The sequence below is a fragment of the Aegilops tauschii genome, chromosome 4, assembly GCF_002575655.3.
Source record: "Aegilops tauschii subsp. strangulata cultivar AL8/78 chromosome 4, Aet v6.0, whole genome shotgun sequence".
Classification (NCBI taxonomy): Eukaryota; Viridiplantae; Streptophyta; class Magnoliopsida; order Poales; family Poaceae; genus Aegilops; species Aegilops tauschii.
In genome coordinates, this window is record NC_053038.3 from 514029832 (window position 1) to 514045490 (window position 15659).

The following is a 15659-nucleotide window of genomic DNA, read 5'->3' on the forward strand; positions in this document are numbered from 1 at the left end:
TTTTGCAGGGATCCATATATACGTTTACCTACGCATCCTTCAAAACCCTCGCGTACGTCTGTATAGACAGGATATGTATCAGGACTCTGATTCTCTTTGAGTGGTGTCTGATGACTCTGATCCGCATGGAATCCTACTATGTTTCATGTAAAAAAGAGAGAGAGAGAGTATTCTACTTGGTCGCTAACATTCAGAGATTAGTTGGACTAATACTATTACCTCCGTCCTGATTTATTGGCCTCCTTAATATTTTGTGTCAAACTTTGATCATACATTTATTAAAGAAAATACTAATAATGCATGTCAACAAAAATTATATCGCTGGATTCGTATTTGAACATAGTTTTCAATGATATTATTTTTTGTTACATGCATTAACATTTTGTTAGCTAAATCTAAGGTCAAATTTTAGCACAAAATACAAAGGGGACCAATAAAGCAGGACATAGGTAGTAAGAGTTAGATAGGACTCTTCGGACTTTTGAAAAAGGCTCACGCCCCGCTTTATATATAAAACAACGAATAACATAAATCCAACCTGTACAACTCGACCACACCACACACTCAAAGCATGATACAAGGGTGTTGATGAACACCTACACTACGCCTTACAACTCCAAGAAAAACATGTAGGAAGAAAGAGCACCGTTTGAAGTCTCAGGAGCCCTCAACCATGAAACGATGAACCGTATACCCCAAGGCGGCGCCTTCAAGAAGGGCACGATACTGGAGCGCCGCCACGATCCGATCCAAGGATCAACATTTCCCCCGGAGCAACATGGAGAGCAAAGAGAAACCGCGACAATGCCTTCAAGAAGGAGACGACTCCCAAAGGCGCCGCCGCCTTCGGCTTGGCAGAACCAGAGAGGGTTAACACTCTTCCCCTCCGAGACGTAGGACAACAAGACATGAAGATGCTCGCCACGCCAACATCACCGTCGCGCCCAATCTGGCACCTCCAGATCCTGGCGAGATCGAGTATGGGAGGCCCCCTGCCTCCCCCTTGAAGCACCCCTGCCACCACGGCCAGCCACCTATGTGACACGTAGAGCCACCACCACCAGCCCAAAGGGATCCGCCACCAGTCGCTGCACCAAATGCATACCTGAGGAGAAGAGGACGGGTCGAGCCCCCACTATCGGCGCGCCACCTCCGCCATCCAACAGCCACGGTAGGGGCGGCCACCCGTAGCCCGCGCCGCCCATGGTCCACTCTGCCCAAGGACGGATCTTACCAGACCACGAATGGCAGACCGCCGTCAGGTCCTGGGCGAGCACCACCCGCATGAAGCCCGTCGCGCAGCACCCGCACCCTTGCGCCATCACCTGCGCCGATGCGACACCTCTTTGTGGCACCCTACGGTAGTACCCCGTCCAGGTTCGGGATAAGGCCCGCGCCGATACCCCCGTGCGCGGAGACAAAAAAAACCGCTGCCAACTGCAACGATCGGGCTTCGCCTGGCATCGCCCTCTGGCAACGGTGAGGGAGGAGGGGGGAGTTCCGTCGGAGGCGGCTCTGGTGCCCTCCCCGTCGCACGCGGGGACGACGATGGAGGGGATAAGGTTCCGACCACCAAGAGGCATTCTATTGCATCAAAAGATGTAGTTCCTTGGACTTAACTCTTGAAACCTAGAAGACATGCATGGTTTGACATGAGATTTTTAATATGCTAGATAATATTGAATTGGCCAAAAAAAACTACGGAGTTAACTTTAGGGGGGTGCTAGGAGCAAAAAAATTGAACTCCTCAAGTTTTGAGCAGTTAAGTTTCGGGTGGTCCAAGGAGTTAAGTTTTAGGGGAAGGGTTATAGATGCTCTAATGGCACGACATCTCGGTTTGCCGACCAGGGGTTTGCCAGGCACCCTTCACCGATTGTTACACTCGGCAAAGCCTTTGTGAGTCTTTTTTTAGCCTTCACCTAATATTTCCGGTACTGGCAAACAAAATTCTTCCTGTAGTGCATGTAACTATGCTGCAAAATCGGCAGCATAATTTACACATGCATGTCGTCTAATTTTGTTTCAATTTGGAGCAGCCTTCAAAAATTATGTCAATCGAGCATGTGATGTTCATTCCGCTGAGGTTTTTTCAGCCAAAATCAATGGTTATTATATCGATCGCCTGATATGACAACCATGCTAGAGTTTGCTCTTAGAATCGTTAAAGGCGGTTTTCCATCTGATGCGAGGGTATAGCCTAAAATTTACTCTATTAAGTTTTGGGTGGACCTAGCCGATTCCCTGTATATAACGAAGTAAAACTTACTTTCGGCTCATGCATTTCGTTGTGCTATGCGCCCCGCGATGATGGTGATGAAGCCGGCACGGCTAGTGAGCATGCCGGACACGCCTGAAGTCGCCGGTCTTCTCATCACCGATTTCCTGTTGGTCGGGGTGTCCGACGGGAGGGCACCAGCAGCATCAAGGACCTCGTCGCGCCGCTGCTCAAAACCTCGCCGCACTGCTGCCCAAGGCCACGCCACACCAGCAGCGTCAAGGATACTCCTAAATTAATTGATGTCATGTTTGTATTCAGGTATCCGGTTGCATTGTGCAACGAACTCTACTATATGATCGCTGGAGGCACCATATGGACAGGTGAATAGCACGGAGCTGACAACAAACAAATCTCTGTATCTCGGCGACGACGAGGAGAACGTGGGGTAGTTCTTGTACCTAGAGGCGATGGATTGCCACGTGTGGAACACCTACGACATGCACTTCTATGCCTCCTTCGAGCTACTCTCCCTGTTCCAGGAGCTCGAGCTCAGCCACCCGTCGCGATGGAAGGACCTCAACCCCAAGTTCGTGTTGCAGGTCTACCCGGGTGACGTCGCCACGGGCAACACCGCCTTCGCCAGGACGGTGTGGCCGACGGTGTACCTGGCCATGGCCTACATGGACCAGTTCGAACGTGACGGAGGGCGCGACGGAGCTCGTCCATGGCGGCCGCCGGAACGGCGACCAGTACAGGCAAGGGGGTGGCGTCGCGCCGGGGTAGGGTGAGGGCACGGCTGGGGCAGGGAGCGGCGCGGAGCTCATGGGAGGCCCGACGGCTGAGCATAGGAGCAGCATGGGGAGGCGAGAGAGGTGCGACTTTTTTACTCCGCGCCAGAGCGGTGGAGTAAAAACAAGGAAGGGATAGGGAGGGGAGTATAATTTTTACGGGCAAATAGCTTCCATGCGACGTCGTTGAGTTGAATTGTCTCTCATACGACATCGTTGGTTCAAATGGCTCTCATGCGACATCTGCGTTGAAAAAAATAGCTGCCATACGACATTGCTGCCTAATCCAAAGACACATGTTTAAAACTCGAATCAGGTGAGCGGGACCCACAGCGTGGGACCCACTAACTTATCCAGCTCAGCATTGGTCAGGTGAGCGGGACCCACAGCGTGGGATCCAATAACTTATCCAGCTCAGCATTGGTCAGGTGAGCGGGACCTACAGCATGGGACCCACTAACTTATCCAGCTCAGCATTGGTACAAGAGGACAGCGAGCCGTGCCCCGAGCTTTGTAGCACCCGAGCCCTACCGCAGCCTTCCCATCCTCCCCCCCTCCTCGACCGTTGTTGTTCTTCTTCTCCGGCGACGACACGCAGCAACGCCGTTCCGGGCCGCGACCTAGCAATGTCGAGCTCCGCTTCAGCCTCCCGCCGCTCATGGCCGCGCTATGGCGCAGTGCCCATGACAAGGTGCCCTGCATGCCCACGTGCCGCACCCCTGAAGCGGCTAGTAACAACGACCGACAAGAATGGCAACCTTGGGCGGGAATTCGTGAAATGCGAGAGCAAACCAGAGCAGGGAAAGGTGAGATTTTACTTCTCAATATGCCAATTTTGTTTTTTGTCTCCCAATTTCATATTTTTCATCGGATTTGGGATTTAGGGTTCATCTTTTCGATTTCAGAAATTGAAGCAATGCACCCATTTTGAGTGGCTAGATGAGTACATAGAGCGGATTCAACTGGAGGGTGCATCAGGGGAGCTCGATTTACCGTTGGAGGCGGAGAAGTTTGGATCGGGCCCGTCTGGATCTGGGGCCCCTGGATCTGGCAATTCCATTGGGGGCGCCCATTCCATTGGTGCTACTGTGGGGGATGCAGGAGTGACGGCAGAGCTGAAGAAGCTGAACAAGCAGATGAAGAAACTCATCGAATTGCAGAAGCAGGGCAATTTGATGGGGCTGATGGCCGGACTTTTTAATGTTTGTGTAATTGCTCTCGCATTTGTTTATGTGATGATAATTAGTCTTAAGTGAATAGATTGGGCATCATTTGTAATTGTAATGATATGGATGTTTGAATAAAAGTGTTGCGCTGTACGAATTCGGCATGTCTTCTCCACTCTGTTTCGGCCCCGTTTTTTCAGTTCTTCAGTTCGTCATCAGTTTCAGTTTCGCTGGTAGAGGGAGAAAAGAAAAAAAAGGTTCGTCCACAGTTGCCCGAAAAGGCCAGGCCCATATAGAAGTTAGGCAGGGCCGAATAGAACATATTTAGGCCCATTGATAAAAGAAGTGTAGCTAGTGCAAAAAAAATTGCACACGGTCATTGACATCGATATATCTTTTTGGCTTTAGGTTATTTCACAAATTTTAAGTTTCCTGCAGTCACCTTTTTTGAGATAACCCATCTGATAATTATTTGAGCTATTTTTAAGCACACGCTATCGTGTCCGATGGTAGGGTCCCGTGTTGTTTCGCCTAAAACAAAAGGTTGGTTCTAGTTAGCAGTCTAACTTGCAGTCTTTGTGAACCAAAAAAGTTGCAATTGTTTGGTTCTAGTTTATTTCAACCAAGCACCATTTTTAATTTTTTTTTGATTTGTGCTATGGTGTTTTCAAAGTTTTTACTCGTATGTTTCAACCGAAAAAGGTTGTGCCCCTCTCAAAAAAAAGACATCTCACTACAAGAAAATTGAGATACTGTGACGAAAATCCTCATGACGGTGGTTGACAATGTCATGTATGTATCTAATGTGTGACGGTCTAGAGGTCGTGTCACTGATTTTTGTAAATCAGTGACGATTAATGTCATTGAATCGACTCGAACGCTAAGCACCACCTAGCTACCAATTTCTATGACGTTTTGGTAATTTTCATGACGAACTTGCTACAGCACAGACTTACAAATGTAACTGCTAGTAGCGGGACCTGCCATATCTGCTTCACTGGTTATCGAGTGGTAGAACCAACACGTCGTGTTTTTATGGGACCCATGTGTCAATTTTGGTAGTTGAACGCACCATAATTTCTTCATAGGTTATTGTGTGATGCCATTATTTTGTTCAATCTAATATAAATATGTGGTGGCCAGAAAAAAGTTCATTAGTGGGGTCGTGAGCTAATGAATATGACGTTGCAGTTGTTTCGCTCCATCTCAAAAAGGTAAATACGAGATTGGCTGGGAAAGATTTGGTAGGAGGATTTTTCTACGGGACCTATGCTTCAGTGTTTCTCTATGGGGTCCACACGTAGGACCCATGAGAATTTCTTTACGGCGTATTGAGCAGTGTAAATATTTTCTGAGTCTAATATAAATAAGTAGTGGCCGAAAAAAATGCTCATTGGTTGCGCTGGTGAGCTGATGGGTATGGCAGTATAGTGCAACAGTTATTTCGTCCTAACAAAAAAAAAGCACTCCTTCCCACATGGTCTTTCATGTAGGTATTTCCAACAGGGTAGAGTTCATGCGAAACTATGCGAATATATCTTTATCATGTCATTGTACTACACGACCTATCCCCTGGTGCCTTTTTACTTTTTTTATTAGCAGATTATACACAAACATGGTACGTGCCTTTCTAATTTTTCTGATCAAATTATAGACGTTCATGGTACGTGTCAAACCCTCATTTTTTACCTCTAAAAAAACCCACATTTTTTTCACGTGAGCGTGTCAAACCCACAATTTTTTCTAGTTTAAGCATATAATTTATTCGCCCCTGCGCGCCGAGAATTAAAATTTTAAGTTAATTAGGCTCGATGGCAAAAGTTTCTCAACGAAACCCACAGTTCCACCCTAATCCCCATTATCTCATCTGGCGTCGCCCCGATCCAATCTTGCGCCGTCTCCTTCCTTTCACCGTCTCGATCCAATCTGCTAGCATCCCCCCTCCGCCGCTCCTCTCCAGCAGCCCCCACGCTCCGACTCCCGCCCCGTCCACCTCCGCCGCCCCCACCATCGACGCAACAACCACCGCCACCGCCGCCATCGAGACCGCGGAGGAAGCCGTTGCAGCACCGGTGGTGGAAGAGGCGCCGCCGACGCCGCAGGCAGCCGCGCTCGGTAGGAGCAGCCTCTGCACGGGACAATTCTCCACATGATCTGGTGACGCAAGCCGTCGACCCACCGGAAGTACTCCGTGTCGTGCGGCTGCTCTTCTGGACGCTCTCGGCGCTGCTCGTCCATGGCGTGATCTCCGCTACCGCTGCCTCCAACCACGCTGACCTCTTGCTCCAGTTCTTCCACTTGGCTTACAGCTGGGCGGGTTCTGGGCTTCTGGCCGGAGCCAGCCACCGTGGCGCTCCTCTACCACGCCCGCTGCATCCTCCTCGAGACCATGCCGCCCTTCTCTGTTTCCCTGACGAGGCCACTGTCGCAGGCATTTTGCAGCGCTGCTCCCATCCAGATGCTTTGTTGTGGCGCTCCTCCTGTCATTCTCTCCATTTAAATGTTTGAGCGAGAAATCAATGGCGCTTTCTGGCTGTGCGGGAGTGGACATGTTCAGCGTGTGTGGGATTTCTCATGTTCAAAGCTGACATCGTCGATGAGAAGACTGAACCCAAGGTGAGCAAAATGTTTCTTCTTGTATTTTTGACGTGTTTACCCATGCTTCTATTAGTATGTGTATACTCTGGAGATAATGACTAACGTTGGCACCTGCAGCTTAGCAACACTTAGATAGCAATTGATGTTTTTCAACTGAAATATGCAATCGCTAGGAGTTTTATACTTTTATTTTTCAATTACATGAGTGCAGCAAGCATGAGCAGGACGGACTATTGGGGATATGATAGGCAAACAATTTGCTAACACAGAACATATATCTGAACAATGATAGCCTGATTAGCTGAAATCTTTTTGAGCAGGCTGAAGGTGGAGGAGGGCGTGGACGGGATTTGGTCCCAGCATTGCACTCAGAGATGCTCTAATATTTAAGGAGTCCTTGTTTCTTATATTATATTTTATCACATTGCCATCAAATTAAATTGCTTGATTGAGTAAATAGCTTCATAATGTACTAGTAAATCTTTGCTACCATTATTGGCAAGTTTTTGTAAGTAATCTTTCTAGTCAAGCACTTGTGTATCATCTATAGTAATCTTAAGTTTTGCCATTTTTCTCTTCTGAAATTTCTCATCTTGTTTTCATAGGCTTGCTGGCTGCGTCTTCTATGCTACTTGGTACACTCGTTAGACCCCAAAGCGATGAAATCTTCATTTTTTGTTAATACAATATTACGTGAAATGCTTATTAATAGTGCTGCTTATTTAAAGTACTACGTTACAGAATCTGTTTTGTTAATTTTTACCATCAATGCAAAGACAAACATGTATTTGCGTGCTAATTTTGCTACTTTATTACATTCATGTTTGTTTTAGGAAAGTACATATGCGCATGAAAAATTGTTGCATTGTCTAAGGTCCAATTCCAAACTAGTTGAAGTGGAATTCATTTAGTTAGTTTTATGACACATGCTAGTAAGTATTTTGCAATTCATTTAGTTCCACTCTTTTTCATCTTGCACGTTCTGGTACTACAATCATGCCACTAGTTCGGGAGAGTGAGAGGGAAAGGAGGGCATTCCTCGCGGAACATAAACGCATGGGTGATGTGTATGCTAAGCTAAGGGGTGCATTGATTACATGTACTTTAACCATTATACCTCTAGCTCAAGGTTATGCATGTTATCTTGTCAATTTTCATCTCATTATGATGCAACGTTGTTGTGTTTGTCATTTATAGGCATCGGGAGGAGTTAGCCGCAAGACTTGAAGCACAAGAGAGAGCATTTGAAGAGATACAAAAGAAGCAGCAAGAAGAATTGGAAGCTCTAAAGAAGATCCAACAAGAGAAGAATGAAGCCTAGGCAAAGAAGCAAAAGGAGATGGATAATCTGCTTGATTTTCTCTTGAGGGCTCAAGCAACTTAGCAAGCAACTCTGTAGTCCCAGTCCAAACCAGATGGTTCATGAAAGCCATCCTTACATTGCAATCATCAGGACAACATATGTGGTCTTTAGTTAATATTAATTTTCATCTTGTCTATTGTCTATGTCAAACTTGAGTCATTTTTGTTTACAGAAGGATTTGGCTGATAATATGATTTGTCTTACATATCAATTTATGATGTGATTTTTCTCTACAACTTTTTTATATAATATGATGTGATGTGATGTGAAGTAAATACTTATTTTCATCGCAATTTAGATTCGAAAGAAAGTAAATATATTTTGACGACTTCATCTACATCCATAATAAAAGTAGTGGCACTAGTAGTGGGATAGCCGCTCGGGTGATGATCTGGCATAATGTTAGTGACGTTGCCTTGTCATCGAATATGGTACAATATGGCATATTTTCTCCTAATATGTGACATTAATTGACCATCATGGAAATAGGAAGTCGATGACGTTCTATATAACGTCACCGAAGGTCCCAATTTCGATGACGTTTTTGTGCGTGCGCCGTCACTAGGAGTAATCTGTGACGGGGATTTCGTGACGATGCTTGTGACGCCCGTAAAATGTCACTAGGGGGTAATTTGTGACGTTATTAGCTATTTGATGACATTTTTAGCTCGTCATAGTAGGCCCTATCTCTTGTAGTGTCTAGTGTGCCCCTAGTAGCATCTCCTTACAACATAGAGGGGCATCCCCTTACAACATATAATGCATAAAACATAAAAGGAAGATAATTAACTAGACACGTGCTAACAACAACTTTTATGATTGGATCATGTTTTAGTGCATTTTTTAGTTCACATGGCCACATAAATAAAATGCAATGGAGAAACTTTAGGCCCGAAAAAACATTAATAGATAGCACGATAGAGGGGCATCGGGTACCCTAGTAGCATCTCCTTAGAGAACATATAGAGGGGCATCCCCTTACAACATATAGTGCATAAAACATGAAAGGAAAATAATTAAAACTAGACATATATCTAGAAGACACAGGCACACACGCCCCAACCAACATAACACAAGCTAGATAGATATAAAGACTCGCACTCGAACAACTCCTTGGCCCCTCCTTAGCCGGCACCCCTCACTCGTCGTTCTCCGGCATCTGGTAGGGGAGGGTGTGCATGCCGTTGGGGTGGGGGAAGATGTGGTGGAAGTTGGTGAAGATGTTGTAGGTGGTGAACGCGATAAACTCGCATCCACACCAGAACACCTGGCCGAGGAGGTGGTGAGCGTCGTAGGGGTTGGTGAAGGTGACGTAGAGGCCGATGACGATGCCGTTGGCGTAGCCATCGTACTGCTCGTGGAGGTGGAACATGGGCGGAGTGCCCGGAGGGAGGTGGCGGTAGCCGGCTTGGAGGAAGAAGCGAGTCAACTCTCTAGGGCCCCTCCACCTTGAGATGGCCCACACCCTCAGGCTGTTCTCGACGATGACTCCGGCCGGGTACTCCCTCTCCGGCACGGTGCAAGGGCGACGGTAGGTAGGGCCGTAGAACTGCATGGTGGCTCGAGTGGTGGATTTGGCTCGAAACGAAGAAGCGGAGGAGGCTTGAGAGATGAGTGTGAGAGGGATGAGGAAATGGTGCCCTTTTATAGCCGCGTTGCAGCCGTAGTCAATGTACACGATGCCTTCGATCGTTTTCTCTTCTCCGTTCGTGCTGGCATAAGTAATTGCGGGCATTAATTCAAAAACAGCGGGCAGAGCATCCAAAGAGGCACGGGCGGCACAGGCGAGATGCATCGTTTCGTGGACTTGCATCGGCGGTGACGCCGCGTGAGAAACAGGCCCGTTCATCCGCGCGTGACACTGAAAAAGGAGTTGCACCACCGACGCGTCCGTCCCGTGTCTCAGGTTCAAACATGCATTTCTTAAAATAGCTTAGATGCGACGTACCTATACGCTGCGCCCCTGCCGCTGCTTTACTGCGTCGATGCGTGCATGCAAGCCCGCATGAAAAGGGTTAGGCTGTGTCCCAGCGTTCACGAGCACAGAATAGCTAGGCTGTGACGCCGTTGCATGGCATGCATGGGACAGGGATGGCCCACATGTCAGTAACCCTCTCGCATGCAGCCCATCCCCCCCTCTCGACGGCTGTGCGCACGCACGCCAGGCTCTGCCGGGCCCGATCCGCTCGGCCCAACGGTCACTGAGATGCTCCCCCGCTCAACGTTATCTGTTCGTCAGAGAAAAAAAAAGGGTGGCCAATCAGATTGGAGAATCAGGGCTCCCACGGATCGCCCCCGCGGAATCCTTCTAGAAGGCCTATCCGACGGCCACAGTTTGGCGTTAGGGTTAGATCGACGGTGGACGTTTGGCGCTAGGGTTATATGGGTTTTGAAGGCAGTCAACGGGGTTTTGAAAGGTTTGACTGAACATTCAAATGTGTATAACTAATTCAAAAAAATCTAAAAATGAAAAACATGCGCATATAGTCTTGTTATGTTACATAGTTATGATATAAAATGATAAACTTGATCTAATGATCTTTGCATGAAAAAACCTTCACAAATTAGACTATCTCGACTGAGGTTGCATAGAGTTCAAAGGAGTGAGAAGAGGGTTTGAGGTTTTGAAAATGCAAAAAATCAAAAACCTCACCTTAGCTTCATTTTGGAGTGACTAAGGAGGATCTGAAGTTATTTTTGCATTTAAAATTTTTAAACTTGTTTTATTGCTGACTTTGTATTAAAGGGTGTTTTTTAAAAATAAATTAATAATATGAATACTTATTCAAAAAAAGGTGAGACTTCGTATTGATCCTATATAGGTATAATATAAGCTAAGAAAAATCTTTTTGGGTGATTTTGAGAAGGTCGAAAAAAACTTGCTTAGAAATGGGGTCGTTTTCCCTTACTTTGGAGCCTGTTTGGACAACATTTTCAGTGACTATGAGTTGGACTTCACAAAAAGGGTTGGATTTATGAACTAAAGTGCATAGTAGTACATAAAACAATGCAACATCACAGAACAAACAAATGAACTCCAAAAATATTGAAGATAGGTTCAAATTTGAATGTCAGTTCAAATTGGAATTTTATTTCAAGTCAAATCAACATCATAGCACATAAGTTTTCACATGAAAGAACATAAGTTTTCACATCAAATGACAACAAACTTAAGTTTTCACATCAAATTTGAGTGATTTCGACTCTGTTTCTTTTGCTTCTTTCTACCACTCGATTTCTTCTACTTTTTTCCACCGTTTGGTTCCACGGCGCATAGTTTGTTGATGCTGATGCTCTTGCTTTTTGGCCCCTTGGTTTTCTTGCCAACTCCACTAGGCCCCCTCAACTTTTGCACCTCACCATGTCCCACTTCTTCAGTTTGCACTTCTGCAGCTTGAGTAGATGGCACACATTTTTCAACTACTTCAGTTTGCAACTCAACACTTGGCAGCACAACCTCCAAACATGGCAAAACAGGTGTCAAAGCAGATTTGCATGGCAGCACAACAGTTGCTTCATCTGCAATAGTTTCAGATTGCCCTAGCGCCTGCAAAACAGATTCAGTATGCATCACATCGTCCAAAACAGAAACACTTAGCTCATGTTCAGCAGTAACAGTTTCAGTTTGCTCCATATCTTTGTCACCAAACATTATCTGCTTAGTGCTCTTCCTTCTAAAGCCTTGAGTCTTGCTTTTTTCACTGGCCAGCACTGTTCAACAACAAGAGGTGGGGCTTTTTCTGCACGCTTCCTCCTAAAAAATAAAGCATTTCACTTGGTTAGATACTAGAACAAGTAGCAAAATCAAAAACTTGCAAAAACAGTAACATAAACATACTTTGGCCTCTGAGGAGTGTAGATGCATTTGGATGAACCAACTCTGTGCCCAAGTACCTCACACAACTTGCACCTATTTTTGTTAGCTTTTTGAGCCCTTTTGGGCTTATCATTCTTTTCCTTTTCCTTTTCCCCTTCTTACTACAACCACCTTTCTCAAACCAAGCTTTGAATATGCTCTGTTTTGGCCTCCCAGCCTTTCTTCTAGTGACAGAGGGACACAAGGTAATTCTATTTCCACCTCAGGCCACTGAGATTGGTCAGTCAGGGCAGGAATTGGACTTGCATATGCATCTTTGAATTTTTGTACTGAATAATACTCATGCAAATATGGGTGCATATTTAACCTGGGTTTAGATGCCAAAAAAAGTATGGAATGCTCACATGGTTTTCCAGTGTGTTGCCACTCTTGGCAAGTGCACTCATGCAACTCAGTATTTACCACATGCCTCTTGCCACTATTTGTATCTCTAACTTCAGCACCCCACAAGGAAGATTTCTCAACAGATAGATGTGAAAGATTTCTACTCCTGTTGACCACCTGTTGTACCACTGCTGGAAGCTTGTCCCCTTCCAAAATATTAGCAATTTTTCCTCTCAACTCCCACAAACGCATGATCATGATCCTTATTTGGTCCACCATGTCATGCACAGACAAGTCTTTCAAATCCTTCACTTTGTTGTTAAAACTTTCTGCCAAGTTATTATTGATATGATCACATTTTATGGCAGTATTAAAACCTGATCTATACCACAACAGAGAATGGTGGGTGTTCAACCATGAAGCAAATTCATTATCACTACATGATGCCAATATCTTACTAAGGTGATAGGAATGTGTCTGTCTGGTGTAGGATCTTGCTGCTGGCCACATGCGCCCAAATTCATCTCCTCTGAATTTTTTTATCAGATTCATCCACATATGTCCAAAGCACTCCCTCTGCTCAGCATGGGGGAAAACATTTTTTACTGCGTTTTCCAACCCTTTACATGCATCTGTGTGGATGGCCAAAGGAGAAACTGGCCCTATGCATCTTTTCAGTTGCATCATGAACCATATCCATGATGCCTCTGTCTCTGATTGAAACATTCCTATTGCAATTGGGAACATCCAGTTGTGTCTATCTAGAGCATTGCATGCAGCCAACTGACCATTCCACTTTCCAGTCAAAAAAGACGAGTCTATGCTCAAATATGGACGACAACCTGCTTTGAATCCATCTATGCAAGGCTTCAAACACATAAAAAACTTGCTGAATAAAACCTTGCCATCCTCTGTTAGCTCTGTATCTATCTCCACCACACTTTCAGGTGACCTCTTCTCCACCTCTGGTTTAAAACTATACAACATCCTAAATGTATTTGTCCAGTCACCATACAATGATTTCATGGCCCTTTGTTTTGCTGTCCACACTGTGGTATATTGCAGCTGGATGGGGTACAGCTTCTCCAAGTCAACTTTAAGCCTCTTTGCAGTAGTGTTTGGAGTCTTGGCTAAAATAGGAGTAATCTTCTCTGTAACCCAAAGCTGTGATGTCATCTTTGAAACTCTCTGTGAAGTGGTCATACATGTATGCTGGTGTGGTATTTGATTTACCCTTACTGTACTTCCATCAGGTTGTAGTCTGGCAGACAAGTACCATTTGCAAGGATTGCCACCACCATCATAACCTTTGCACCGAGCATAAAATTTCTTTCGATCAGTCCACATAGTCTTGGCATCAAACTCTTTTTTCACTGCATAGGTCCTGAAAGACATCCTAAACTCCTTTATGCTTGGCCACAACTTTCCCACCTCAATAACTGGGTTCTCTTTGTCATACAAACAAACCAGCTCATTATCATCTGCATCATCCACATCATCTGCAGCCTCTCTCATCAGCTCTTCTTCATCCTCATTTGCATTTCTAGGGCAAAGAATTGTCATCCTTCTCCTTATCTTTGTCATCAACTTGAATGCCAAACATTTCGGCCATATCAATGTCACATATTGGTGTAATGACCAAATCTGTTTTTTCATTCAACTCTACTACATTCCAGTCAACAACAATCTTCCTAGCACCATGGGTTCCCTCCTCTCCATCTGCATCAATCCCTGTATCTTCAGCTACTACAGTCGGTTCAGTCAACAATGCCAACATCTTCTTTTGTGAAACCCACTCATTATCTTCCACCTGTGCAGCCATCTTTGATGGCACATAACCAACTCTGGAATGAGTTTGCAGATGAATTAGCTCAGCATAAAATGTTACTTATTTTCTTGCCCACCCTTCTTGCTGATCAATTTCAGCAACCATGGATTCTCCATCTTCAGTTCTCACATATTCACCATTATAGTTATCGAAACGTTGTAGAGATACCTCTTGTTCTGGACCCCAAACAATACTCTCCCCAATTCTCTCCACCAAATTGCCCACGGCCTTCTCCATCATGCTCTCTAATTCCTGGGGATCAACATCTGCAAATTCGACATCCAACCTCACGGTGGTATCTCTATCAATGTCTTGGACACTGCCATCACTGAGCTTGTCTTTACAGGGAAAAAATTCCACTATAATTGCGAATGTGGTGGCAGAACCTGAACCTCCCCTGTTTTGTCAATGGCAGGCAGCGGCTGCAGTGTAAGCGACAGTCACTACCAAATCGAGTTCGATAACAGCTAAAATAGAAAAGAGGGCCAAGTGCCCGTACAAGCCAGACACAAAGTCGGATCATCCCCAGACTATTGCCAGACCATACCCCAGTCAGACACAAGCCAGACTATCTGACTATGGGTACTGTGGCTTATTCCTACATTCACCCACTAAGCCATGGCTCAGAGGAGTCCGTCGTCTTCGACTCCGACAACGTCCGCCAGCAGCGCGCGCTCCGCCGCCGGCTCCCTCCGCAGCTTGGGGCAGTCCCTCTTGAAGTTGCTGCGCTCACCGCACTTGTAGCAGCGCCCGCGTCGGTTGCCGCCATTGCCCGACGCCACGCTCCGCCCGTCGTCGTCGTCCCGAGCGCCGCCCTGCTGCCGGTCCCGCGCCCGCCACTGCGCCATGGTCAGCATCAGCTGGTCGCCGCCATGATCTCCGCCGTCTTGTCCGCGGCGCCGAACCCGCTCGTTGAACGCGCGCAGCCGCGCCTGCGCCTCGTCGAACGCCATGGTCGTCACATCGCAGAATTGCTCGATGCCGGCGACGACGGGGAACAACCGATCCGGGACGGTGTCCAACAGCTTCTTGACGAGCGGCGCGTCGCCCAGCGTCTCCCCGAGGTTCGCGTACCTCGCCGTCATGCCCGCCAGCCTACCGGCGTACGCGTCCAACGCCTCACCATCCGCCATCTTCAGGCGGTCGAACTCCCCACGCAGCGTCGCCAGCCTCGCCGCGCGGACTCGATCGGCGCCGATGAATCTCACCTTCAAGGAGTCCTATACCTCCCTAGCGGTGGGCTTCGTCGCCACCGAGAGCAGCACATCCTCCGGCAGCGCTCCGAGCAGCAACGCGCGCACCGTCTTGTCCTTCCTGGCGTTCACCGCCGCGTCGCCCGGTGCCACCGCCTCCCACACGGTGTGGACGTCGAGGATCACCTGCGCCATGATTGCCCACACGGTATAGTTGTCCTGCGTGAGCATCGGCATCACCATCGACGCCGATCCGCCCGCGCCTCCGCCGTGTGGCACGATCGCCATTGCCGCCGGCGAGCTC

At 46.9% G+C, this 15659-nt stretch overlaps 1 pseudogene; it reads right to left on the bottom strand.

The window, feature by feature from the left end:
• Positions 1-14785: 14785 nt before the first annotated feature.
• Positions 14786-15643, bottom strand: LOC141022052 (uncharacterized; annotated as a pseudogene).
• Positions 15644-15659: the final 16 nt, after the last annotated feature.